Source organism: Hemitrygon akajei, chromosome 6, assembly GCF_048418815.1.
Source record: "Hemitrygon akajei chromosome 6, sHemAka1.3, whole genome shotgun sequence".
NCBI classification, from domain to species: domain Eukaryota; kingdom Metazoa; phylum Chordata; class Chondrichthyes; order Myliobatiformes; family Dasyatidae; genus Hemitrygon; species Hemitrygon akajei.
Genome location: NC_133129.1, coordinates 63,871,482 through 63,898,983, shown reverse-complemented (window position 1 = coordinate 63,898,983; position 27,502 = coordinate 63,871,482). Strand labels below are relative to the sequence as shown.

The 27,502-nt window shown below is 41.4% G+C and overlaps 1 protein-coding gene across 5 annotated transcripts in view; it reads left to right on the top strand.

Annotated features, from left to right (window-relative positions):
* The first annotated feature begins 2,703 nt into the window (after nt 1-2,703).
* Nucleotides 2,704-27,502, top strand: part of c6h5orf63 (chromosome 6 C5orf63 homolog) — a 42,655-nt gene continuing 17,856 nt past the window's right edge. For 2 of the 5 annotated variants that reach the window (XM_073048475.1, XM_073048476.1), the window contains exons 1-2: nt 2,704-2,895; nt 25,926-25,979. The gene's annotated coding sequence lies outside the window, so the exon portion shown is untranslated. Of the gene's footprint in view, nt 2,896-3,145; nt 3,167-25,925; nt 26,090-27,502 lie in introns of those variants that run through there. The other 3 variants (XM_073048471.1, XM_073048472.1, XM_073048474.1) reach the window with 2 other exon arrangements.

Genomic DNA, 27,502 nt, shown 5'->3' with positions numbered 1-27,502 from the left:
GGTCTTGTGACTGCTCTTTTATGACAGGCCAGAAATTCTTTATAATCTGCAACAAATCGCTTACAATCACTCAACACGTAAGCCTACCAGTATAACAGGGTTAATTTCTTGTCCGTCACCATGGATTGTACCCAGATTCCTGGTGGGCTTTTTGAATCAGTGCATTCTGCTTGCCGGCAGGAAATATTTGCTTCCTATCTTTTTTTTAGGATGGCAAACTCAAACTTCTCCTTCACGATCAGCTTCATAATTGTACCATGCTGGAAATCCTTTGCAATTTGATTTATTAGTATCTAGGAGAATTCTTAAAACACCATCCTGGTTACTTATTTGTTACTACCAAAACCATGGCCTCCTTTATTGTAGTAAGATCCATCTCGACAGCTTGTTTTGCTTGTTGATTACTTAGTTTATTACCAGAGCTGTGTAAGAGGCCTGCAGCATGTCCCAGGATGTGTAACACCTGTACTAATGGTCTAGTCAATAATAACTCATAAATGTTTTCCATGTGGACAAATGTGGAAATACTTTACCTCTGTGTGTTCTCCATCCAGTAGCTGACCAGATCTTTTTATACCCTATTCCCAAATAATTAGAGTCAGTACATATCAAGAGTGGTTCTGTTGTGTTCACTTGTTTCTGACATCATTCTGGGCTATAGCTTCTGCAGATTGAACCATGTGATCCCCTATGCACTTGCAACTCATGAGGTTCATTGCAGTTTCAGATAAAAAAGTTTTCCTTTTACAATCAAGAGCAGGGATTACAACTGAGTGGATCCATCTTTCTGGATTTTCATTGCTGATGCACAACAGTACCGTATTTAAGAGTATTGCTCTAAAGGATGCTGTGCTACTTTGGGCCATGGAGAGGATGGTTCTGCATCTTCCATGTAAGGATTATAATTCATAGCTCTCAGGAATATATTCGTCACTTTAAGGCATCATCTTGCAAAAGTATTTGCCATTTCCATACCCAGGTACGGTAGCTCTCTGTTCATTCATTGGTAATTTACCACTGTTTTTCAAAGCTGCAAACTATAATTGCTATGTCTCCTCGTAGTGAATAAGTATGTAATACCATAGTAAGACATTGTTCTAAGGCAGTAAATTTCTGTTCTGTTGGGGTGAAATTATATGAGACATAGTGCATGGGCACTTAAATTTCTTCTCCACCATTGTAGCAGATGGCTGCAGTGGTTTTTGGAAAAACACTAACTTACAGAACAGGAAGTTTTACTATTGCTTGCTGAATTGCATTCATCAATTCATCAAGCCAGTGATCATTAATGGAGAATGTGTGGAGCAGGTTAAGACCTACAAGTATCTGGGAGTACAGTTAGACGAGAAGCTAGACTGGACTGCCAACACAGATGCCTTGTGCAGGAAGGCACAGAGTCGACTGTACTTCCTTAGAAGGTTGGCGTCATTCAATGTCTGCAGTGAGATGCTGAAGATGTTCTATAGGTCAGTTGTTGAGAGCGCCCTCTTCTTTGTGGTGGCGTGTTGGGGAGGAAGCATTAAGAAGAATGACGCCTCACGTCTTAATAAGCTGGTAAGGAAGGCGGGCTCTGTCGTGGGCAAAGTACTGGAGAGTTTAACATCGGTAGCTGAGCGAAGGGCGCTGAGTAGGCTACGGTCAATTATGGAAAACCCTGAACATCCTCTACATAGCACCATCCAGAGACAGAGAAGCAGTTTCAGCGACAGGTTACTGTCGATGCAATGCTCCTCAGACAGGATGAAGAGGTCAATACTCCCCAATGCCATTAGGCTTTACAATTCAACTGCCAGGACTTAAGAACTTTTTTAAAGCTATTATTAATGCTTTTTGAGTTAGTGATTTAGATGCATATCATATTATTACTGAGTTAAGTATTGTATGTAATGAGTTTTTGCTACAACAAGTGTATGGGACATTGGAAAAAAATGTTGAATTTCCCCATGGGGATGAATAAAGTATCTATCTATCTATCTAATTCCTCTAATGCCTCATAATCTTCCGAGGTAAAAATAAAAGGCTTTACATTTCTTTTCAGTTTACATCTGTGTATAATGTTTTTGACAACTGAGCATAGTTGGATATGAAAGCTCTAGGCTAATTCAATAGGTCTAGGGTTCACTGTAAGGCTTTTAGTATCATTGGATATTCTATTCGAGCAACCTTTTGTCACAATTCAGCGTTTAGAATAACCATGTCCCCGATTGGTATTTGTCATGCTCGGGATATTTACTTCTACACGAAAGAGCTGAGATTTTTTGATGTTAATCTGCCTGTGCCTGTCACTTTCAAGAAGTGGGCGTGAGCAAAAGCCACGGGCAAGATTTATACTTTTACGAATCAATCCTTTCAGCCTTTGTTGTAATATCTGTTGCTGGATCAAAACGGCATTTGGAAAGAGGAGACGAGGTATTGCCTGTATCCTATTCGTCAGATGGAACATTTTAATTAGAGTTGTGGCTGAAATTCTCCTGTGCAGCTTTTATTACATTAACCTTGGCCTTCCCCTTCTCTACATTTTGTTTTCGCCGAGCTGCAGGCAAGGCAGTGCACGCCTGCATTGGGCTCTTTTCCCTTGTATAGTTAGAAGGTGAAAGATGAGGCGGACCGCGTGGAAGGCGATTCCTCACCTTCTCCATAACATCAATGCGTCTCTAACAGTTGCCTCTGTCCCGGAAGGACTACCTTGGTCTAAGACTTTCTTCCGCGTAGAAAACGGGGTGGAGCTACCGCTCGTGACTTCTACCTAGTGTCTAGCCAGCAATGTTGTGGGTAAATTATCTCTTCCTAAGGCAAGGGGTCTCCAGGGAACTTGTTTGGTTTGATGATTACGTCTTCCCTGCCTAGGTTCTGGTGTAAGAGAACTCAGTGAGTGCGATCGACCCGAGGAATCAGGTTGGTTTGACTTTGTTACTGACCCTACATTCCCTTCTGAGGGAAAAGGGGAGGACGCTGTGCCTCCACCTCGTTGTGTAGGAACAGGCAGTAATCCTGCTACCGCCATGTGGGTGCGCACGATCCGCTCAACAACCCGGAATCATTCATGTATTGCGTGGTGATTAAGGGTATTCCACACGTGGTGCGGAGGTTTTCACTGTAATAAAGAGGTACCGTTATAGAGTGAACTAGGTCCCAGTCTGCCCTTGCCATTTGTTCTCCAATCTCAGTAAGCTATGGCTTTTGACTATTTTACTCGATACAGTGCAATGTCACCCCTAGACATCTCCGCCAGTTATTTGTTTGTAAGTCCACACACAGATCTGATATGGATTTCCACACTCGTGACATTGACATACCGTCCAATGTGAAAAGTAACGGTTCCAATACAGACTTCTGCAGCATACCACTTGTCACCAGCAGCTATGCACATGAGGTGGCACCCACACCAGTAAACCCTAGCAAACAGACTCTTGGAAATATGCATTAGAATTGCACATTCGTGTGGAAATGGTACCAAAGCAATGGGAAATAACATTAATAAGAATTGCTGAATATGTTGGGGAACGTGACTGGCCCAGAAGGTGTGTAAACTTCTGGCGTTCTGAAGCAGCTACTTCAGAATTCCTTCAGCATCAGCTGGAGGCGTGGGGCATACTGCCTGCAGACTCTGTATAGTCAAAGGTCCAAAAACTTATTGGGGCGTCTGTACTGGGGAAGCCACAGCAGCATTCTGTACAGGTATCTGTCCCTGTGTGCTTCTTTTACTGACTGTAGGCAATTCTAATGCATATTTCCAAGAGTCTGTTTGCTAGGGTTTTCTGGTGTGGGTGCCACCTCATGTGCATAGCTGCTGGTGACAAGTGGTATCCTGCAGAAGTCTGTATTGGAACCGTTTCTTTTCACATTGGACGGTATGTCAATGATTTGGATGATGGACTTGATGGCTTTGAGGCCAAGTTTGTAGACGATATAAAGATAGGTAGAGGGGCGGTTAGCATTGAAGCAGAAAGTCTGCAGAAGGACTTCAGATTGGGAGAATGGTTAAAGGAGTGGCAGATAGAATATAGTGTAGGGAAGTATATGGCCATGCACTTTGGTGGAAGGAATAAAGATGTAGACTATTTTCTAAATGGGGAGAAAATTCAAAAATCAGACATGCAAAGGGATTTAGAGTCCTTGTGCAGGATTCCCTGAGGGTTAATCTGCAGGTTGAGTTGGTGGTGAGGAAGGCAAATGCTTCGAGAGGACTTAATTATAAGTAAGGATGTAATGCTGAGGCATTGGTCAGACTGCAGCTGGAGTATTGTGAGTGATTCTGGGCCCCTTATCTAAGAAAAGATGTGCTGGCAAATGAGAGGTCCAGAGGAGGTTCATGAATGATCCTGGGAATGAAAGGGTTAACATACAAAGAGTGTTTGATGGCTGTGGATCCGAGCTTGCTGGAGTTTAGAAGAATGAGGGGGGATCTCATTGAAACCTATCAAATATTGAAAGGCCCAGAGTGGATGTGGAGAGGATGTGTCCTATAGTGGGTGAGTCTGGACAAGAGTCAGGGCATCAAAAGTCAGGGAGAAGGCAGGAGAATGGGCTTGATAAGGATAATAAATCAACCTTGATGGAATGGTGGAGCAGACTCAATGGGCCAAGTATCCTGTTTATGCTCCTATGCCTTATTGTACTTATGATATTAATGTGTGCGTGGAAAGAATGCATGTTATCCCCATGTATTGAGATATGGGTCATCGGGTTCTAACACATAACTATGTGGTTCCCACCTGAGTGTTTGGATTCAATCTAAAAAGGAGCCAATTTGTTGTCTGCAGGCGTGAATTATTGTTACATTGTTGGGATCCAGTACAAATTGTGATGTCTGAGTCCAGCAGGTTGTACAGCAGGGTTTGATCTGCCTAATCTGCAGCCTGCTTTATCTTCTATCCCTTCCTCATTCTAATGTCTGAATTGAAGTATAAAATATAAAATATTCATCATGTTTGATTCGAGAAGCATTTGGAGTATTATCCCATATTTTTGCTCTATTATTAATACATTCATAATGTCGACCAGCACTTGGCTGTGCAACTGTTGGAAATGAGGATGTCAACCATTTATAGTGCTAGGTGGGGGTGCCGTTGTATTCGTCGAAAGCTCTGTTGAGTTGGAATCCCGCTAAATAATAATTCTTTATAAAATGATATTTTTTGTATAATGTGTCCTCGTCGGGCGCCAACTGTGATAGAATTGGGTTTGTTGACTGAAGTGCTAAACTCTGACGAAGAACGTGAGCCCGATCAGACACAAATAGTTATGGGTATTCTCACTGAAGGGAGATTATATGTAATGACCAAAGATTCAAAAGCTGCTTCATTTCCCTGTTCATTCTTTATGGTGAGTTTAGCTGCCCTATTCAAGCAGGTCCCCTCCCCCTGCCAAAGGGAAGATACTTCCAGCTAACAAAATAGTTTAAAACACAGTTCATGTATTTTCAGTAATACATGTTTAAATCCAAAAAGCATTCTTAAAACAGATTTTAAAACTCAGAGGATTTCCATCTTACAAAACATCATCAAATTACAATTTCTGAAACACAGAGCACAAAGTATTCCTAAAACACAAAGCACAGATTATTTCCAAAACGCAGGTGTAGTCCCTGTAAACTAAAAAGACATACCGAAGATACAGGTAAATGAATCGTCGTCACAGAAACTGAAGCCAGAGGAATGGATTCCAGTTCATCCCATGTTTCTTCCATAGCTTCTTGATGTACCTCACCCCATTTCTAATAAGCCTGAACTGCTCTACATTTATACCCTTTCTCTACTACTTGAATGATTTCAAATACATAAGATTTTCCTTACACCCTCCTGATGAAGGGTTTCGGCCCGAAACATCGTCACTACCTCCTCCCATAGATGCTGTCTGGCCTGCTGAGTTCTGCCAGCATTTTGTGTTTTTATTAGATTTTCCTTAGATACCCTTTTCACACAGTGTAAAAGCTACTTGGGGATATAATTCTCAGCAACCTCCATTAATGCTATGAAGGTAACTTGTGTTGACTAGATAAACCTTCTACCTATAAACACATCAATTATTTATTATGCTAAATGATATTATCCATTTGGTCTGCATCCTTCCTTGAACTAAGCAACTTAGTCAGCTTGTCTGTTTTGAAACAAGCCAAATTAAACAACCCATTGCCTTATATTCTACTCTCAGCAGTAATATAGTAGGTGCAGTGAGCTAGCAGTCTACTCCGTTGACAGAGCATGTTTGAAAAACTGGGTTTACTTTAACTTCAAGCTGATTAACTACTTTCCATGTACATTTTAAGAACTGAAAACTGACTTCCATTTATGACTAGAAGCTAAAGGAATATTAGTTGGAAGATTACTTACAATTGTTTCATCTTACAGCTGCTGCTCTGTTTAGAAAGCAATATTAGCAAACATGCAAGAAGTGAATATCCACTACAGCAGCAAGTGTGTGTTATCTTACTGAATGTACTGCTGACCCAGTAAATACGTAACTAGAAGTGGCAAAAGTCAGTATATTTATTATTTAATAATGAGCATGGACTTTCTACTACAAAAACAAGTATAGTCAAGTCATGTCACTTTTTATTGTCATTTCGACCATAACTGCTGGTACACAGTACACAGTAAAAATGAGACAATGTTTTTCAGGACCATGGGGCTACATGAAACTGTACAAAAACTACACTGAGCTACGTAAAAACACAGAAAAGAAACTGCACTAGACTACAGACCTACCCAGGACTGCATAAAGTGCACAAAACAGTGCAGGCATTACAATAAATAATAAACAAGACAATAGGCACAGTAGAGGGCAGCAAGTTGGCGTCAGTCCAGGCTCTGGGTATTAAGGAGTCTGATGGCTTGGGGGAAGAAACTGTTCCATAGTCTGGTCTTGAGAGCCCGAATGCTTCGGTGCCTTTTCCCAGATGGCAGGAGGGAGAAGAGTTTGTATGAGGGGGTGCGTGGGGTCCTTCATAATGCTGTTTGCTTTGTGGATGCAGCGTGTGGTGTAGACATCTGTAATGGTGGGAAGAGAGACCCCGATGATCTTTTCAGCTGACCTCACTATCCGCTGCAGGGTCTTGCGATCCGAGATGGTGCAATTTCCGAACCAGGCAGTGATGCAGCTGCTCAGGATGCTCTCAATACAACCCCTGTAGAATGTGATGAGGATGGGGGTTGGTAGATGGACTTTCCTCAGCCTTCGCAGAAAGTAGAGACGCTGCTGGGCTTTCTTTGCTATGGAGCTGGTGTTGAGGGACCAGGTGAGATTCTCCACCAGGTGAACCCCAAGAAATTTGGTGCTCTTAACGATCTCTACTGAGGAGCCGTTATACTTGCTAAATCTAATATCAAATGCAAAGATCAAAATAATTTTATTACCAAAGTATGTGTATGTTACCATATACAACCTGAGATTCATTTTCCTTGGGTAGTCACAGTAAATACAAGAAACACAATAGAATCAATGAAAGACCATGACCAACTGGACGGACAACAACCAGTGTGCAAAAAAATATATTTAACACACTGTGCAAGTACAAAAAAGAGAGAAAATAAAGAAATAATAATAATAATAATAAATAAGTAATAAATATCAAAAACATGAGACAAAGAGTCCATGAATGTGAGTCCATAGGTTGAGGGAACAGTTCAGTGATGAGGTGAGTGAAGTTATCCCTTCTGGTTCAGGAACTTGATTTAGAGGGGCAATTACTGTTGCTGAACCTAGTGGTGAGGGTCCTGAGGCTCCTGTACCTTCCTCCTGATAGCAGCAGTGAGAAGAGAGCTTGGTCTGGATGGTGGGGATCCTTGATGTCTGATGCTGCTTCCCTGCATCAGTGCTCTGTAGATGTGCTCAGTGGTGGGGAGGGCTTTACCTGTGATAGATGGGCTGTATCCACTACTTTTTGTAGGCTTTTCTGTACAAAGGCATTGGTGTTTCCATACCAGACGGATATGTAACTAGTCAATATACTCTCCAACACACATCTATAGAAGTTTGTCAGTTTTAGATGTCATGCCAAATCTTCGCAAACTTCTAAGGAAGTAGAGGCACTGCTGTGCTTTCTTCATAATGGCACTTACGTGCTGGACCCAGGACAGATCCTCTGAAATAGATAGATAGGTAGTTACTTTATTGGTCCCAAAGGAAATTACGATGTTACAGTAGCATTACAAGTGCTCAGATATCATCCTCATGTCAGACTCAAAGACTGAAATCACAGAGTCATCGGGGGTTGTGGGAGTTCATAAAGGCGCCTCTCTGTTTTCATGGTCAGAGTGAGAATAAAAGACTTTGAACTCATTTGGGAGCAAAGCCTTGTTGCAGTCTTTGTTGCTTGGTTTCACTTTGTAGAAGGTGATAATGTTCAAGCCCTGCCACAGCTGTCGAGCATCCCTCAGCAACTGAGGTTTGGTCTGGAATTGGCTCTTCACACATCAGATGGCTTTCCAGAGATTGTACCTGGACTTCTTGGATTTAACTGAGTCACCAGACCTAAATGGCACTGACCTGACCCTCAGCAGATGCAGATCTTGTGGTTCATCTAAGGTTCCAGGAAGACTGAATGATTTTTGTGGGGACACACCCATCTATGACTGTTTTTATAAAGTCTGACAATTGTGGTCTATCGGTTCAGATCCTCTGAGTGCTTGAATACAGCCCAGTCTACCAACTCGAAGCAATCCCATAGTCGCTCCTTCACCTCCTCTTTGGTGTCCTTTTCTCTGGAGCCTTGCTCTTTAGCCTTTGTCTGTATGCAGGTGGAAGGAGGACAGCTACCGGTATGTGACCAGATTTCCTGAGATGTGGTCTAGGTGTGGGATGGTAGGCGTTCCTAATCATAGTGTAACAGTGGTCAAGTGTGCTGGTACCCCTGGTGCTGCAGGTGATTAGTTAATGATACTCGGGTAGAGATATTGTCAGACAAGCCTGATTGAAGTCCCCAAATATGATTTGAATGGCATCGGGGTAGGCTGTTTCATGTTTGCTTATTGCAACACTCAATATATCGAGTGCTTGCTTAAAATCTGCCTTTGGCAGTATGTAAACCACAGCCCACTGAAGAGAACTCACTTGCTGAGGAGTGGGAAGAGGAGTGATGAAGAATCTACTTCCTCTGGCGGGAGACTGCATACGATAAATAGATCCAGGCCTTTCCAGTCTAGGATAACAGTACGGTCAGCATGGAAATGGTGGGCTGAAGGGTCTGTTTTTGTGCTGTACAATTGTATGTAAACAGGGAACACCTACTCTTATAATTGGCTATGGAAATCTAGGATTCACATCTCAATAACCACTTGATGCTGGGAGGGTTTGTTTCAAAATTGATATAACGTTGTTTGTTCAGCAGGGTATTAAAAGCAGATGGATCTCACGAGCTTGCAAGACCTGAGAGTGCCTTCCCTAGACTTACACAGCCAAGGAAAGCAGGGTCTTTCATAAGGAAGCGTTCAGATGCAGTTGAAGACATCTTATTGAATAGTAGAATATGCACAAAAGCTGGTTGGCACAGTGCCACCATTTTTCGAGCTGATTACACACAGCACCACAACAAACGATCTCACTTTAAGGTCTCTTTATCTCATTTTATGTTCTCGTTATTTATATTTGCATTTGCATAGCTTGTTGTCTTCTGCACTCTGGTTGATCTTTCATTGATCTTGTTATAGTTACTGTTTTATAGATTTGCTGAGTATGCCCACAGGAAAATGAATCTCAGGGTTGTATATGGTGACAAGTATGCAATTTCCTGTGTGGAGTGTGCATACCCTCTCTGAGATGTGTGGGTTTCCTCTTGCTGCTCCAGTTTCCTCCCACATCCCAATAATGCACGGATTAGTTGATAAGTGGCCATTGTAAATTGCCCATTGTGTGTAGGTGAGTGGTAGCATCTGGACAAGCTGATGGGAAAGTCGAGAGAACAAAATAAAATCAATGTAGGGTTAGTGTATTTTTACTCTGCTTCCTCAGCTGTTTTAGAGGAGAGGAAGTTCCAAATTTCACTGACTTTTGATAGGAGTAATACTTCCTAATAGAGTCTCTGAAGGAACAATTCTATTGGAATTTACTTAGCAACATGATGTTAGCATTGACATTAGGATACTAACCTCATTTCCAAGAGATGAAATTATCAACATTATTGGATTTCTTGAATTTCTCTTGCAAAAACTTGGCACACAGGATTCAGAAGCAATAACTTCAATTCTGTGATGTTCATGCAGTTCAGTGGTTCAATAGTTCAATTTAATATCAGAGAATGTATGCAATCTCCAACCTACAATTCTTACTCTTTGCAGATGTCCACGAAACAGAAAAAAAAAACACAAGGAATGACAAAGCCCCCCCATGCATAAGCAGCAGCAAAAGCATCAACCTTCCCTCTAGAAGTTTGCATCTTCTAGACCCTTTGCACTTAACTGCTGAAATGTTTCCGACTAAAAAAAATTGACTGCGTGTTGGCATAAAGTCAATATTGTCAGCAAATATAATGATATGTTTGGTGCAGTGAATGATGTCAGATGAATGTCCCTTTATTCATTAATTTGGCAACTATACATAAAAACAATTATTTATTATTACTGACTTAATGATGTGAAATTTGTTGTTTTGCAGAAGACAGTGCAAATACATAAAAATACTATAAATTACAAAATAAATAAATAGTGCAAAAAAAGGCATAATGAGGTAGTGTTGATGGGCTGTGGACCATTCAGCAGTCAGAGAAGATGATTCTGTATCGGGAGTATGCGTCTTCAGGCTTCTGTACCTCCTCCCCAATGGTGGTAATGAGAGGAGGGGCATGTCACAGATTGTGAGGATCCTTAGAGATATAATTGCAAGAACATTAATTACTTCATAATGTGTTCTGATCTTCATCTAAGTCACAATAGTAGTCAATTACAATCTGCCTAAACTAATAACACACAAGCAATTGTACTTTTCATGTCCTTATTGGATGCATTGTTTAATCATTCACAGTATGAGCTGGAAAAGGTATGTGATCACTTGTATTTAGGAATTGGTAGACCTTCTCCACCAAACATTTCCTGTAGCTGCTGATCAGACTTGCACAACCGCTAGGAGGAATTTTAGACCATTCCTCCATACAAAAATGTTTGTGGCTATCAATATTCCTCAACAAATGCAAGCTGTCCAGGCCATGAAACAGCAAAGCGGCCCCAAACCATGATGCTCCTTCCACCAAGCTTCACTGTTGTTATGAGGTTTTGGTGTCGGTGAGCAGTGTCTTTTTTCCTCCAAACATAACAGTGTGCATTTCTGCCAAAAAGTTAAGCTTTTGTCTCATCTGTCCACAGAACGTTGTCCCGGAAGCATTGTGGAATAGCCAGGTGGTCTTTTGCAATCTTGAGATGTGCAGCAATTTTTTTTTTTGGCGAGCAGTGGATTCCTCTGCAGTGCACTTCTACGAACACCATTCTTGTTCAGTGTTTTTCATTTAGTGGACACATGAACAGAGACTTTGGCCAGTTCTAGAGATTTCTGCAAGTCTTTTGCTGTTACTCCTGGGTTCTTTTTCACCTCCTTCAGCAATGCAGGTTGTGCACTTGGTGTGATCTTTGCAAGATGCCCACTCCTAGGGAAAGTAACAACAGTTCTAAATTTCTTCCATTAGTAGACAGTTTCTCTTGCTGTGAACTGATGAACACTCAGGTCTTTAGAAATGCTTTTGTAGCCTTTTCCAGCTTCATGCATCTCTACAATTCTTCTAAGGTCCATTGAAAGCTGTTTTGATCGAGGCATGTTTGCACATAAACAGATTTTTATTGAAGAGTGCAGGCTTTGTCAGTAACCTGACTTTGTGTGTCTTTTTTTATGGGGCAGGGCACCTCTACAAATCACACCTCCAATCTCATCTCGTCGACTGGAACACCTGACTCCAAATAGCTTTTGTAGGAAGGCATTCACATACTTTTTTTGAACCAACACTGTGTTTGTTGAAATGGTGCGCTCGTACTGACAAGAAGAAATAGAATTGTTTGTGTGTTATTAGTTTAGGTAGATTGCGTTTGTTGTGAATTGGATGAAGATCAGACCATATCTTATGAGTAATAATGGAGAAAACCAGGTATTGCGAAGGGTTCATAAACTTCCTGAAGCACCATCTCTTGAAGATAGCCTCGATGGAGCTGGCTAGGTCTACCATCCTCTGCGTTCCTATCCATTAAAGCCTCCATACCAGGTTGTAATGCAAGCAGTCAAAATACTTTCTGTTCAAGTACAGAACTTTGAAAGTCTTTGATGACAACTAAATCTCCTCAAAATCTTAACAAACTAGAGCAATTTGCATACCTTCTTCATGATTGCATCACTTATTGTGTTGGATCCATGATGGAACCTCTGAGATTGTGACACCCAGGAACTTGAAGCTGCTCTCCATATTGCCATCACGTGTGGTCAGGATTGAACCTGGGGCTCTAAATCTATGAGGCAACGTCACTACTAACTGTGCAACTGTGCTGCCTCTTATCACAGCCCACCAGGCAGCTACTTGAATGCTAACGGATTGTGAGGGACCAAAGAAACAGCAGATCAGACAAAGTGGCTCACATAGTCAAAGATGACAAATAAGTTTGTCTGTTAACAGGGGTCACTTGACAGACATCCTGGCATCACACGACACTGATACCATCATGTGGACTGAGCAGTCAATTGCATTGAAGCATTCTTAGTCATAGAGTCACACCAGTCCTGCAAAGTTCCAAGTAAAATTTATTATCAGACTACATACATGTCACCCCATACAACCCTGAGATTCTTTTTCTGCAGACATACTTAGCAAATCTATAGAACAGTGACAGTAAACAGGATGTGTAAACTGTAAACAAGCTGCAAATGCAAATAATAAATAGCAGTAAGAAATGAGCATGAAATAACAAGTTAAAAGAGTTCTTAAATGAGTGTACTTATCCCCTTTTGTACAAGAGCCTGCTGAGAGGTTGAGGGGTAGTAAATGTTCTTGAACCTGGTGGTGGTTCACCATCTCCACACCACCAATTTCCCTAATGTAATCCCCTTTACCAGATCTTGGTCTGTAGCCTTCTGTGTCTTGGCCCCATGTCTAAATAAATACTTATCAAATCTCCTTGAGTACGTGTCCACCACAGCCACAGGGCGTGCATTCCAGGTTACAACCACTCTCCAGCTGAAAAAAATCCTCCTTATTTAGCGAATCAGCACAGAGTGAGTCCTCTCGGCCCTTTGAGCCACGCCACCCCACCCCAGCAAACCCGATTAACCCTAACCTAATCACGGGACAATAACAATGACCTATTAACCTCCCCGGCAGGTCTTTGGACTGTGTGCGGAAGCTGAAGCACCCGGAGAAAACCCACATATTCTGTGGGGAGGACATACAGACTTCTTACAGATGGTGCCGGGATTGAACTCTGAACTCCGGAACGCCTCGAGCTGTAATTGTGTCACGTTAACCACTGTGCTCCCGTGGCAATCTTGGGCCTCTATTAGCCAAAGCCCTTTAGTTTTAGATACTTCTCCCAACTTTTTGCAGATGCACCATAGAAAGCATCTTATCCAGATCTATCATAGCTTGACATGGCAACTGTTCTTCATAAAGTTGGAAGAAATTGTGGAAGGTTGCGAATGCAATCCAGTCTGACATGTAAACCAACCTCCTTCTCTATCAACTCCATCTACACTCGCCACGGCCTCGGAAAAGCAGCCACATTTACCAAGATCCATCCCACCACAGTCATTCTCTCTTCTCCTCTTTCATCGGGTGGCAGATTTTAAAAAAAAGCTTGAGAACTTTTACCTGCAGGTTCAAGGACCAGCTCGTAAGTTTCCTGAATGCACCTCATATGATAAAGATGAACCCTTAATCTCTCAGTCTACCTCATTGTGGCCCTTACACTTTATTTGTCTACCTGCACTATATTTTCTGTGTAACTGTAACACTATATTCTGCAGTCTGTTATTTTTCCTTTATTCGTGCCTTGATGTATTTATGGAATGATTTGCCTAGATGGCATGCAAACAGTACATGTGACAGAAATAAACCAATTATGAGTTGCTATAGGTTTCCTAGTACTTACCCTATCAATGTCTCCTAATGATTTTGTATATTTAGGTCATCTCCCCTCAGCCTTCTCTGCTCCGAGGAAAACAAACCCACCCTATCCAGTTAAAGAAAACAGACTGCGGGGGGAGCAGAGTAGATTGAGCAGCATCCTTGAAGCTAAAGGGTTAGTCAGAGTTTCAGGTCCCGAATCAGGATCTCTACCTGAAGCCGCGTGCATCCTTTTGCCTCCTCAGACGCTGCTCGAGCTGTTGTCACTGATTGACTGGCCTCTGACAACTTGCACTTGTTCCTCAATCACATTTTTTTAAAATTTTTTTTATTAGATTTTCAAAACATTTTACAAAATTAAAAACCCCAAATCCCAATGAGGAGCATTAATACAGTGCAAGATTAAGCATACAATAACAATATGCTACAAAGGAAGAAAGTTTAACAAAAAAGCACCTAAATTGAAGACAAGTGAGCTTAGTGTCCTCCCCAAGCCCCACAACACAAGAAAAAAACAACAACAACTCCAGACCAATCACCACACAGTATAAAGAGTATAAGTCCGGACAGTCAAACTCCCAGACTGTAAATACACTTAGTAACAGAGGATAATAATGCCTACTACCAGAAAAAAAAAGGAGCTGAAAGCAAGGGACCGAAAAGAAGAAAAAAAAACGAAAAAAAAAACCCTAGTCAAGAGGAAGGTTATGAAAGTACTCGATAAAAGGTCCCCAGACCTTATGGAACTTTAGATCCGAATTCAGAACTGAATAATGAATTTTTTCGAGGTCCAAGCAGGCCATAATGTCGTTAAGCCATTGCGCATGAGTGGGCGGGGCAACATCTCTCCATCTAAGGAGGATCAAGTGTCTCGCCAGGAGAGAGGCAAAGGATAGTATTCGGCATTTGGTCGGACCAAATAGACGCCGAATGTTAAAAAAAGGGAGACGGTTTTTAATAAAGCCTGTTTGGTCATCAGAGATAATGGAGGGAATAACGGTTTCTAATCTATGAGCCAACACTTTAGCTAAGATCTTTACATCAACATTGACCAGAGAGATCGGCCTGTACGAGGAACACTCTGTTGGGTCTTTGCCCTTTTTTAAAAGAAGAATAATAGATGCCTCATTGAAAGAGGGTGGCAATTTGCCGTAATTAAACGAGTCAGATAATACTGAAAGTAACTGAGGGGAAAGAAGTGAGGAGAATGATTTATAAAATTCCACAGGGAACCCATCAGGTCCAGGAGATTTCCCTGAGGACAGTGCAGAAATTGCAAAAGATATTTCTTCTGGTGATATAGGTGCATTGAGTTTGGCTTTGAAATCAGATGAAAGTGAGGGGATGTTCAGATTCTGTAAAAATTGATCCACAGAGATATTGTCATTCAGGGATTCAGAGGAATAAAACCGAGAATAAAAATTTTTAAATGCGTCATTAATTTCTAAATGATCCGATGTAAAGTCTCTGTTCTCCTTCTGGATCTTTGTAATATGTTGTTTGGCTTTGGAACGCCTCAGCTGATTGGCTAGGAATTTACCAGACTTATCCCCATGAATGTAAAAGCGGCTCTTGCTTTCGAGAAGTTGGCGTTCGACAGGTTGAGTGGACAGAAGGTTAAATTTAGTTTGGAGTTCAACGCGCTTCTTGTATAATTCAGGGTTCTTAGTTTGGGCATATATTTGATCCAAATCTTTAATCTGGTTAATGAGGTCTGCTCGATCTGCACGGGATCTTCTATTGAGATTTGCTGTGTAAGAGATTATTTGACCCCTCAGATATGCTTTCATGGCATCCCAGACAATCTGGGATGGCACTTCAGGTGATGTATTAGTGTTAAAATAAAAGGTTATCTGGTCCTTAATAAATTTTACGAAAGCATCATCCGATAGTAAAGTTGAATCGAACCGCCAGTGTTTGTTCTTCTGAGGGAGACCAGGAAAGTTCAGAGAGAGGGTAATTGGGGCATGGTCAGAGATCAGTATACTCTGATAGTCACAAGAGTGGGCAAATGGGATAAGTTGGTTATCGAGTAAGAAATAGTCAATTCTGGTGAAGGTATGGTGAACATGTGAGAAAAAAGAATAATCTCTCTCCGTAGGATGGAGGAAACGCCATATATCAGAGATACCAAAATTAGAGAGAAACGATTGAATAGCTAAGGCAGATTTAGTAGGTGATCTGGTAACAGAGGACGATCGGTCCAGTTTAGGATCCAACCAACAGTTGAAGTCACCACCCAATATAAGAGAGTATGAGTTTAAGTCTGGTAGTGAGGAAAAAAACCGTTCAAAAAAGTTAACATCATCAAAGTTGGGGGCATACAGGTTTGCTAGTGCAACTCTAGTGTTATATAGTTTACCAGAAACAATAATAAAACGGCCATTTGTATCAGATATTTTATTATGGAGTTCAAAAAGAAAAATATTTGAGTTAATAAGAATGGAAACTCCCCTAGCTTTAGCGGCAAAGGATGAATGAAAATGCTGACCCGCCCACTTTGACAGAAGCCGGGAGTTATCAGAACAACGAATATGAGTTTCTTGGAGGAAAGCAATGTCAGCTTTGAGTTGATTAATATGTGAGAATACCTTCCTCCTTTTAACAGGGTGGTTCAGTCCCTTTACATTCCAGCTCATGAATTTAAGTGCACTAGCCATTATCAATTACTAATGCATAAAAGGCAGCAGGCATATAAAAAATCAAGCAGTACAATAGCAGTCTGGGAGCAGAGATGTAAACATAGATTCGTAAGGTCAAAATATAAACATGTCCTAAACAATAAAGAGATGTTGGAACTGGAAAATCCACCCACCCGCACAACCCAAAACTAGACGGCTACCAAAACAAGTAGCTAGCTCTACCAAAAAAATTAACCCAAATACAACTTCCAGATCTGTGTCATTAACAACAGTTCCGTATAAATACTATAGCAAATAATAACTAGTTTATGCACTAGAAAACATAACTACAAAAATTAGAACACCTTCTGCAGAAATATACCACTGCAGAAATATAAAATCGGAAGAAAACCAAAACTAACCTACCCGCGAAAAGTTATAGAAGAATAAAGTAAGAGAAAGGGAAAAAAAAGGTAAGAAGGAAAAAGAAAAAAGAAGAGGAAGGGGAAAATTATAAATTCAAGACGAGTATTTATCAACCATTTACAGAGAAGGGAGAGAAAAATTCAGAGATTAGAAAAAGGGTGAAGAAAAGAAAAAGATAAAATAAATAAATATTTAAAGCAAAGGAAAAATAAATCAGCAGTTGAACTGTGAACCGACAAACAGGGAGGCCTTCACTAAAGACTTCGAACCTCCAAAACAAGTTAGAGTTAGTTGTAGAACTCTGTAGGTAAAGTTATACAAGAATAAAAATAGGTTACACACACACCAAATCCCGGGAGAGATTGTCAACAGCCCTTAAAGTTTCAATGAATAATGTCTGAGTGATTCAAGTGAATTCCGAGTCCAGAGAAAGTAATTTTACTACGAGGAGTACTTATCCACCATTTTAGGAGGTCCGATCAGATTCCGAAGATGACTGGATAACTGGAAGACTTGCCACAAACGCTTCAGCTTCCTTTGCTGATTTGAACCACTTGAATTCCCCGGTATTAAGCTTGATTCGTAGATCAGCAGGATTACGAAGGGAAGGTTTGAAACCACGATCAAAAAGCACTTTCATTACGCCTTTAAACTCAGCGCGCATCTTTAAGGTCTGGGGTGCAAAATCTTCCACAAAGCGAATGGTTGTATCCTGGTAAGAAAAAGAACCTCTGCGATGTGCCTCCACAATCAGACTGTGTTTTACCTGGTATTGATGGAAACACAAGATTACTGGTCGCGGACGGGTGCCCAGAATTCCGGGGGGAACGTAAACTCTGTGTGCCCGTTCGAGCTCGGGCGGCTTCGGAAGCAAATCTTTCCCGAATAACTCACAGAGAAACTCGGCGAAAAACTTCACGGTTGATCCCTTTTCAGTCGCCTCTGGTAGTCCCAGAATTCTGAGGTTGCAGCGTCTGCTGCGATTTTCGAGATCCACCATTTTGGAAAGAAGTTTATTAGATTTTTCCTCTAAGCTGGAACAGAGAGTCTCCAAGTATCGAACACGGCTTTCTAAATCTTCAGAAGTCGAATCGATGTGAGATAAGTGTTCAGCATGTTTGTCCACTTTATCGTTGATCCGATCCAGTTTGTCTTCTAACTGTTTGAAAGCGGTTTTAAATTCCTTTAAGATTTCGTCTCGGAGCTTTCCCAGCGCAACCAGCGTCTCGTCCGACGGGGTCATAGCTTCTTTTCTCCCAGATTTAGAACTCTTGCTAGACATTGTAAGTTAGATATATTCACAGGCAAGTAAGAGATACCAAAATAATTCCTAACTAAGGTTTAAAAAAATGGAGACATTTAGTGCAAAGGTAGCGACAGTAACGGAACAAAAGTTCGGAGCAGCTAAACAATCGCCATCTTACCGGAAGTCTCCCCTCAATCACATTTTATTTACTTGTGCACTAGAACAGTTCGGCTCCTGTCAATAAACTGTTCTGAACTTTGAGCAAAGAAATGCCATTTTTATGCAGAAATTGACTAGTTGGTTGCAGATATTGATCCAATAGAAACTTTGGGCACTTCTGAATCTCATCATGTACATATATAAGTACCAATCAAAATACTAATTTCTGGTGTTAATAATCAATTAAATCTGTGTGTTAAAGGCCAATAATATTTGAGAATTAGTAAAATAACTGTCCAACAGTAAGTGTTGTCCTAGAATCCTTTGTTTCCATCTTTATCTTGTCTTGGATGCTTGATGTCCTTGGGTCCCAGGTTTGAACGGAAAGGCTGTACAAAAGAGAGCGAGACTTTCATGGGCAGTGTTCAGCCAGGATGACTGCACCACGTCTGCATACTGCCTCTGTCAGCTTGTCATCTTCTCCCTTGCCACACTCACAAATGCTGTACAAATGAGAATCCAGCTCTCAAAGATTGATTCAGCTTGAGACTGTACACTGCTGCATTGTTCTGTCAGGGAACCATTTTAACCCTTGCCTTGCTGTAATTTCCCATTGTGTTCCTTCAACAGTTTGATTTACTCCATATTCCAGCATCCACAATGTCTACGTGCCCAGGTGCCTATCTGGAGTCCGGGCGAATCTCTCGTCTGTCCTGTCCAATGCAATCATGTCCTTCCAGCAGCAGGAACAATAGCCTGCTCTGGATTAAGAGTTGGAGGCATGAATGGGATTGTTCTGTTCAGTTTGTACGAGGTCCTTTCCCATTCTGACAGATCCCTGCAATTCTTGAACCTTCGCCCATCTCCACAGAGACACCCTGGCGATTAGATTCACAAATGAATATTTGCTTCTCTGCAGACAGAGGCCTGGTTTCATTGTTTTGGAATCTGTGCAAATAACCAATTGGCAGGATGTTACCAAAGCTATGAATTGGAATCAGGTTTAATATCACGGTATATGTGGTGGATCTGTTGTTCTGCTGCAACATTATGTTGCAATACATACATAATAAAAAGCTGTATATTACAATAAGTATATTTAGTATACTGTATACTAAAAAAATAATATAAGTGGTGGAAAAAGAGAGCCAAAAATACACTGAGGTAGTGTTCATGGTTTCACTGTCCATTCAGAAATCTGATGGCGTAGGGGAAGAAGCTGTTCCTGAAACGTTGTGTGCATGTTTTCAGGATCCTGTATGTCCTCCTTGATAGTAGCAATGAGGGTTTTAGTGATGGATGCCGCCTTTTTAAGGCATCCCCGTTTGAAGGTGTCCTCAGTGTTGTGGAGGCTAGTGCCTATGATGGAGCTGGCTGAATTTACAAGTTCCTGCAGCTTTTTTTTATCAGACAGTAATGCAGCCTGTCAGAATGATCTCCATGGTATATCTGTAGAAATTTGTAAGAGCCTTTGGTGACATAACAATTCTCCTCAGCCGCTGTCCTGGCTTCTTTGTAATTGCACCAATATGTAGGGCCCAGGATAAACCTCCTGAGACGTTCACACCAGGAATATGAGACTGCTCACACTTTCTACTGCTGATCCCTCAATGAGGATTAGTTTGTGTTCCCTCAACTTTCCTTCTTGAAGTCCATAATCAATTACTCGGTCTTACTGATGCTGAGCACGAGGTTGTTGTTGCAACACCACTCGACCAGCTGATCTTCCCCCCCTCCAGTACGCCTCTTTGTCACCATCTGAAATGGGTGAGCCACTGGCAAATTTATAGATGCCATTCGTGCTGAGTAAAGTAGTGGGATTAGCACGCATCCTTGAGGTGCCGCAGTGTTGATTGTCAGCCAGGAGATGTCGTTTCTGATCTGCACAGACTGTGCTCTCCTGGTGTGAGGAAGTGAAAGATCCAGTTGCAAAGGAGTTACAGAGGCCCATGATTGTGTTGAGCTGTAAACAATTAACAGCAGCCTGATGTAGGTATTTCAGTTGTCCAGGTGTTCGAAAGCAATAATAATACCTACGTCAGGCTGCTGTTTATGACAAAGCATCAAGCAAATTACAAAGTATGCATGAAGTCTAAGCTCTTTTAAAGAGCATTTGTGGAATGATAGGAATGATTGGAAATAGATCATAAAAATGTTCTTGTCACCCTGTTGTTCAGGAGTAACATTTAAGCTTGGATGTTCATCGTTCCAGTCAAACTGTGCAATTACCTGGCAGGGGTGACAGAGAAGCAAGAAGGGAAACGGCAAGTGGTAATGGTGCTATTATTATTGTTGATTTTTTTTAGTTTGTACTACTAAAGACCTTAAGATATGGGAGCAGAAGATTCAAGATTCAAAGTACATTTATTATCAGAGAATGTATAAATTGTACAAACTTGAGAATGATTTGCTTCACAGGTGCATTTAATGTCAGAGAAATGTATACAATATAGATCCTGAAGTGCTTTTTCTTCACAACCATCCACGAAAACAGAGGAGTCCCCAAAGAATGAACGAGTTAAATGTTAGAACTCAAAGTCCCCCACAGCTCCCCTCCCTCCCATGCGTCAGTGGCAGTGAGCAACGATACCCCCTCCCCCACTGGCAAAAAAGGCATTGGCACCCACCACCAAGCAATAACAAAGACACAGACTTGCAGTTACCCCAAAGACTTCACGTTTTACCCAGTATTCGACATACCACAGGCTCTCTCTCTCCCTAATAAGGGAGAAAGGGGTGTCTCCGTTTCACAGCAAGAGGGGAGACATAACAAACAACTCGCTGGTTCATGATGCTAAAAGTCTATTACGTCGCTTTTTTTGAGGTCTGTGCCCAAAGATCTCAAGACTCTGGGCACACAGCCGTTGATATTCTGACTCTCCTGACGACACACTGTTCTCCTGCCGTGATACCGACCCTTCATCCGCCTGACTCTAGAGCCCTGAGATCCGAGGCCTCTAAAGTCAAGCTGATCTCTTAGGCTGAGCACTTGACGTGCCGAACAACAGCCAGTTATGAAACCCTAAGAGCGGGTCCCATTCCCACAAAGAACCGTAGTCAGCGTGTAACTCCAGGTCAGGGTCTGCAAAATAACCCTGAAAGGGAAAAATAGAGATATTAATGATGGAAATAGAGCAGTTTCCAAAGATGCAAGCAAAGGAGTCGCTGTTTAGCATCATCATCACTTTGCTCCACCCCTCATGATGTCGCAGGTAGCCACAAAGCAAGAAACCCAAAAGAACCCAATTAATGGAGAAAAAAATAACCAACACCCAATGTGCAAGAGAAAGGGAAAAAAAATACAAATTCACGCAAACAAATAATTTGAATAACAACATTCGGAACCAAATTTGGTCCTCTGATCCGAACCCCAGAGCAGCCCAGCGTAGGCCCAAAGTCTCGTTTATCAGTTCATTATATTAGTGCGCACAAAGCACAGCAGCCGGGGTAGTCTTCATAGCTTCAGCACCAAGGAGAGAGGAGTGACCATTATGGAGAATGAGCAAGATCGGTTCTCGCCTTGGATCCCAACACCGTCTTTTCAGTCTATCTGGGCCAGCGTTTAAATTGACCAATCAACGGAACAGTGAGAGGCTCCAGCACCCTGGAGAGAAGAACGAATGTCACAGAGAGTGAGAAAAATCGATTCCCGTCTCCGATCTGGGGTGTCGTTGAATTTGCCTGAACAGCGGACTGTACCTCGTACTAGGACCCGTCTGCTGCGAACTGCTCGGGGCCTAGACCACGCCACCCAGTGACTCGCTCCAGGCCCAGATTCTGCTGCCCAGCCTGAAGCTACTCTCAAGCTCTTCAAATCAGCTCAGTGCCCAGAGCAATCCAACCTCGTACCCAGGCCAGTTGTATGGGAATTAAATCTTTTATGCCCTGACTTCTCCTCTCCGAATGGCTCACTCCATCTGCATCGATTCTGCAACAAAACATCTTGGCTCATCTACCAAACTCACCTCCCCATCACTTGCCCCCTCACTGTTTGTGGCAATAACTTAATACAATTTATCTGAGAAAAGGTGTTTTCAGTTGAATTTCCTGCCTTTTTAACTACTAGTGAGCTGTTGCACACATTCAGTTGTGTCATCTTAATTGGAAGAATTAGACCATTCAGCCCATGGAGTCTGCTCTGCCGTTTGTTATCTATCTCAACCTGATTCTCCTGCGTTGTCTCTGTAACCTTTGATGCCCTTACTACACTGCAGCAACACTGAACATCGGGCCAGGGAAGAGAAGCACTTAGTCAAACAACGGTTACCCACGGAATTTCATCAGGAGATGCTTAATAAGGAGAGAAAGTCGCACAGACCTTACTCAACACACATTGAAACGTGTAAACTTGCCCTATATCAAGAATATATCAGAAATGACAGCTCGACTGCTCGAACCTCATGGTATTTCAATCACACACAAACCAGCGGCAACGTTAAGGAAGCTTGTCTCAAGAACCAAGGTACCAGTAAAGACAACTGACAAAAGCAATGTGGTGTACAGGATCACCCGTGGAGACAAAAGCCATGCCAGCCACACTGGCAACTTGTTTATAGGAACACAAACTGACGGTACGGAGACAAGATCCATTGTCGCTGATCTGTGTATGAAGACCAAGAAGGAGATCCCATTAACTGGAACAGTATGGAGGTCCTGGCACAGGCAGCCATGAGAGCAGGCACGAGAGTTTTTAAAAGCGTGGTTCTCTTCTGATAACATATTGAAATAGACGCCATTTGTGAACCCCTAAGAGCCAAAGAAATGTGAGCCAATAGAATTCAAAGGTCAACTTAAGGGGTAGCCAATCAGGACTGAGGCAAGTGAACGGCGGCCTATATAGACGTGGGTGCTCTCAGAGAGAAGCACCAACATCAGCGCACTGAGGATGTCACCCTGATTGGTAATGAGACATCAGCAAGCTCGTTGCTGAGCTCAGTGAACACCACAGCATAACAACAATCTCTCACTCAACGTCACCAAAACCAAAAGGCTGATTATTGACTGGGAGGAAGAAGCTGGAGGTCCATGAGCTTTGGTTCCGTCCCTTCCCACACTTCACATGCTCTCAATCTCTTCACCAGCTTTAAATTCCCTGGTCTTAAACCCCTCATTTTCACCATGGATACCTATTCCCTATACACTTCTATCCCTCATCAAGAAGGTATTAAAGCTCTCTTTTCTTTCTTGACAACAGATCCAATTTCTTGATTTCTTGATCCTCACCACCACCGCCCATCTCTGTCTGGCAGAACTGATTCTTACACTCAACATTTTCTCTGTGGGCTCCTCCCACTTTCTCCAAGCTCAAGGTGTAGCCATGGGCACTCGCATGGGCCCCAGCTCTGCCTGCGCCTTTTCGTTGGACTGTACCACGTAGCCATGTTCCAGGCCTTCACTGGTAACACTTACCAATGCATTCTGTGCTACATTGACGATTGCATTAGTGCTGCTTCATGCACCCATGTTGAGCTCGTCAATTTCATCAACTTTGCCTCCGACGTCCACCCTACCCTTAAACTCACTTGGTTCATTACTGACACCTCACTCCCATTTCTCAATCTGTCTGTCACCTGTCGATAATTGGATAATAAAGCAATCAGCTTTTAATAAATTGTAACGTACGTTTACATACTTCTTCAAGGTTCATCGTGGCTCTTTTGCATTTGTAAACGCCATCCAGCAAATCTTAAGAGCATAATATTACATCAACCAGCAGTATGAAGCATACTTCAACCGTTCACTAATGAGGGGCATTATAACATTTTGTAATGTATAATGTCACAAAAATATACAAAATTAAAACCACAATTTATTATTCAATAGTTAAAATAAATTACGTGGGAAGTTCATGTAAATTAATAATACACGCAAAATGTCAGAAGTCTGTGGAATGTCAACATTGCCATGAAGAGAGAAAGAAGTCCGGGAGCACCATGGAGACAGAAGCAGCAAAATGATCGCTTCGTAAAATCTTCATTAAGGAATCATTGCCAAGACACTATTTTCATTCGTACCAACAATAAATCTAAAAAACCTTATTAAATTGGGCCATTTTTGTAGGTTTAAAATTCTATTTCCACGTTGCCACAAGCTCTGTATCATTATCTTATAATTTAATTGTGGGTACCCATCATCACAATCACAACTCTACTATCCTCAGTTAAATTAACATCTGGAATCCATACTTTACTGACCATGAACAAGCTCCGAGCAAATACCAGGGACTCATCACAAAGGAGGATAGCGATTGTGACACACACAAAACTTCGAAGGAACTTAGCAGGTCAGACAGCATGTATGGAAAAGGGTAAACAGTCAACATTTTGGGCCGAGACCCCTCTTGATGTTTGATCCTGACGTTCTTAAGTCCAAGGGTGTCAACTGCAAGTTTAATCTGTACGTGACCATCTCTCCACTGAGGAATTAGCTGTAGTTGGATATATATTCACCTTCAGATGTACTCTGCTACTGAACTTGAACTGCTTGATGAGTTTGAGCAATCTCATCTAATCAAAAGAATATAACTCTTTCTTACAACATCCAGTACTAACAGTGTGGTGGAGCATTGAATAAGAGGTATCAAATTCTCTAATTCTCCCCTCCACCCCCCCACCCCCCAAAATACCCAATGCAATCCAGGTCACAGAAACATGCGACTCCAGACACTGGAACGTGGAGCCACAAATAATTTACTCAGTGGGTCGAGCAGTGTCTGTGAAGAGAATTGGACAGACGATGTTTTGGGTCATTCTCAACCTAAAACCTCAACTAAGCATTTTGTTCTAAAGATACTATGTGGCTTGATGATTTGCTCCAGCAGTCCGATTTATTTTTAAACAATCCACCACATTATTCTCAACTTGTTTGAAATTCCTAATTCTCTTCAGGCATTTCAGATTCCTAAACTTACAATAATAAAAAGCAGAAAATACTGGTCAGGCAGAATCCGTAGAAAGCTGACAAAGCCTGTTGAGTGTTTCCACCATTTTCAGTTCTTATTTCAGATTCTGAACATCCCGTTGTTTGTGCAGTGGGAAGGGGAGGGGACTTTGAGGTTCTGATGTTTCTGTCATTCATTCTGTGGAGTTTTTAGTTTCATGGATGTTTGTGAAGTGTAAGAATTTCAGATTGTATACTGTATATATTCTCTGATATTAAATTGAGTCATTTGAACCGTTTGATCTGATACTTTTTTAAATGAAGATTACTAAGTAAGTCTGGAGTCCAGATGACAAGTCTTGACCAGAAACATTGACTGTCCATTTCCCTGCATAGATTTGCCTGGCCAGTGAATTCCTCCATCGCCTTTGTGTGTTGGGTCAGATTTTCAGCATCTATGGTCTTTCATGTTATCATTCTATCTCAGCAAATGTAAACAAGCAAACTAGTTACGTTACTGAAACCTATCTGTTCCCTAACGATCATCTTATTTGTCTTTCCATTACAGGGAGTCCCTGAGTTACGACAGAGCTCCATTGCAGAGACCTCATTGACTCAGCAAGTGAGTCTCCCAAATGCTTGTTTATACATACAGTGTGTCCATAAGACAGGTTTCATAATCCGGGGAGAAACTGTATGAGAGAGTAAACCCACCATTGTTTACTCTTGAAGGTAAAACGTCATTATATCATCTGAATTACGTACAAAAATACCCTTTAGTAGCATTCTTCATAATACCATTGAAAGCTGTAAATTGGTCTTGTGAAGCGTCAGTTAAAAATCAAACACAGACCAGGAATCGTTAAGAATTCTAGTCTTCAGGTTAGTTTTTCAAACCACTCAAATGTAATTCAGCCAACCCATGGGTGCATACATCCACACAGAATTTGCCAGGATCTACAAAATCCAGTTCTTTAATATTTATCCGGCAGATCTATACATTATTGAAAACAAGTGTTTAGTTTTGGATATCATACAAAACATGAGAGATTTATTCATGCCTGTTCTTGCACAAGACCCCACTATTTATTAAAATTCTTCAACATGCCCTTTCATGAAATTTTCAGCTTTGACAGAAGTGAAAATAGTTCCCCAAACCATGCCTTCAGAAGACTAAAAAGCAGAAGCTGCACTGTTTAAAATGCAAAGCAGGGTAATTATCACGATGGCAGATCACCCTGCTCTGTACAGACCCTGGTGGGAATCATCATCAGCTCAGCCCGACTTTGCTCAGAGTTTCAGTAAATGTCACCAACATGACCCATCATAGTTCTACTAATCCCCTGATAAGTCAACGACTTGCATATTAAGCTATACACAATGGATTCAAAATTCTTAGCCAAGCTGACAAAAACCACAGGGGAAAAATGGCTTTTTCTTCAGCTCCCACTATTTTATTTAATACTTTCTTTGCAACCAACCATTGCAACTTCTATTGTGGGTTTACTATCAATACATTAGATCACCTTTTAGATAGAATTTTAATAAAGCTTCTAATAAAATTTATCAAATCATAATCTACTTTCAGTTATTAGTACAAGGATCAACTGATTCGATATGATTAAATACAGCATTGTTAGCAACCCCATCATATCTTAACCAAACAGAAAAACAACTGAGTGAACGTTAAGGAGCAATGTTTAATTTTAACTAACTTTTCTTTAAGTTGACAATTGCTTCCTTAATTCTGTAAGTTTAAATAATTATTTATTATTAACAACATTAAGACATATAGTAGATCAAATGTACTAATACCATCCTGTTGTTAATGACCATTGTATTCCTGAAGGTCAGAAATCAATAATGGCCAGGTCATACCATCAAGCCCACCTATCACCAACCTGTCTACTGCTTCCCTTATACTGTACATATTCCATTTGGTGTCAATATAAACTGGCTCCAAATGTACCAATTCCTTGTCTTTTTTTTTAATTTTTTTATTAGTTTTTCAAAACATTTTACAAAATTAAAAACCCCAAATCCCAATGGGGAGCATTAATACAGTGCAAGATTAAGCATACAATAACAATATGCTACAAAGGAAGAGAATTTAACAAAAAAGCACCTAAATTAAAGACAAGTGAG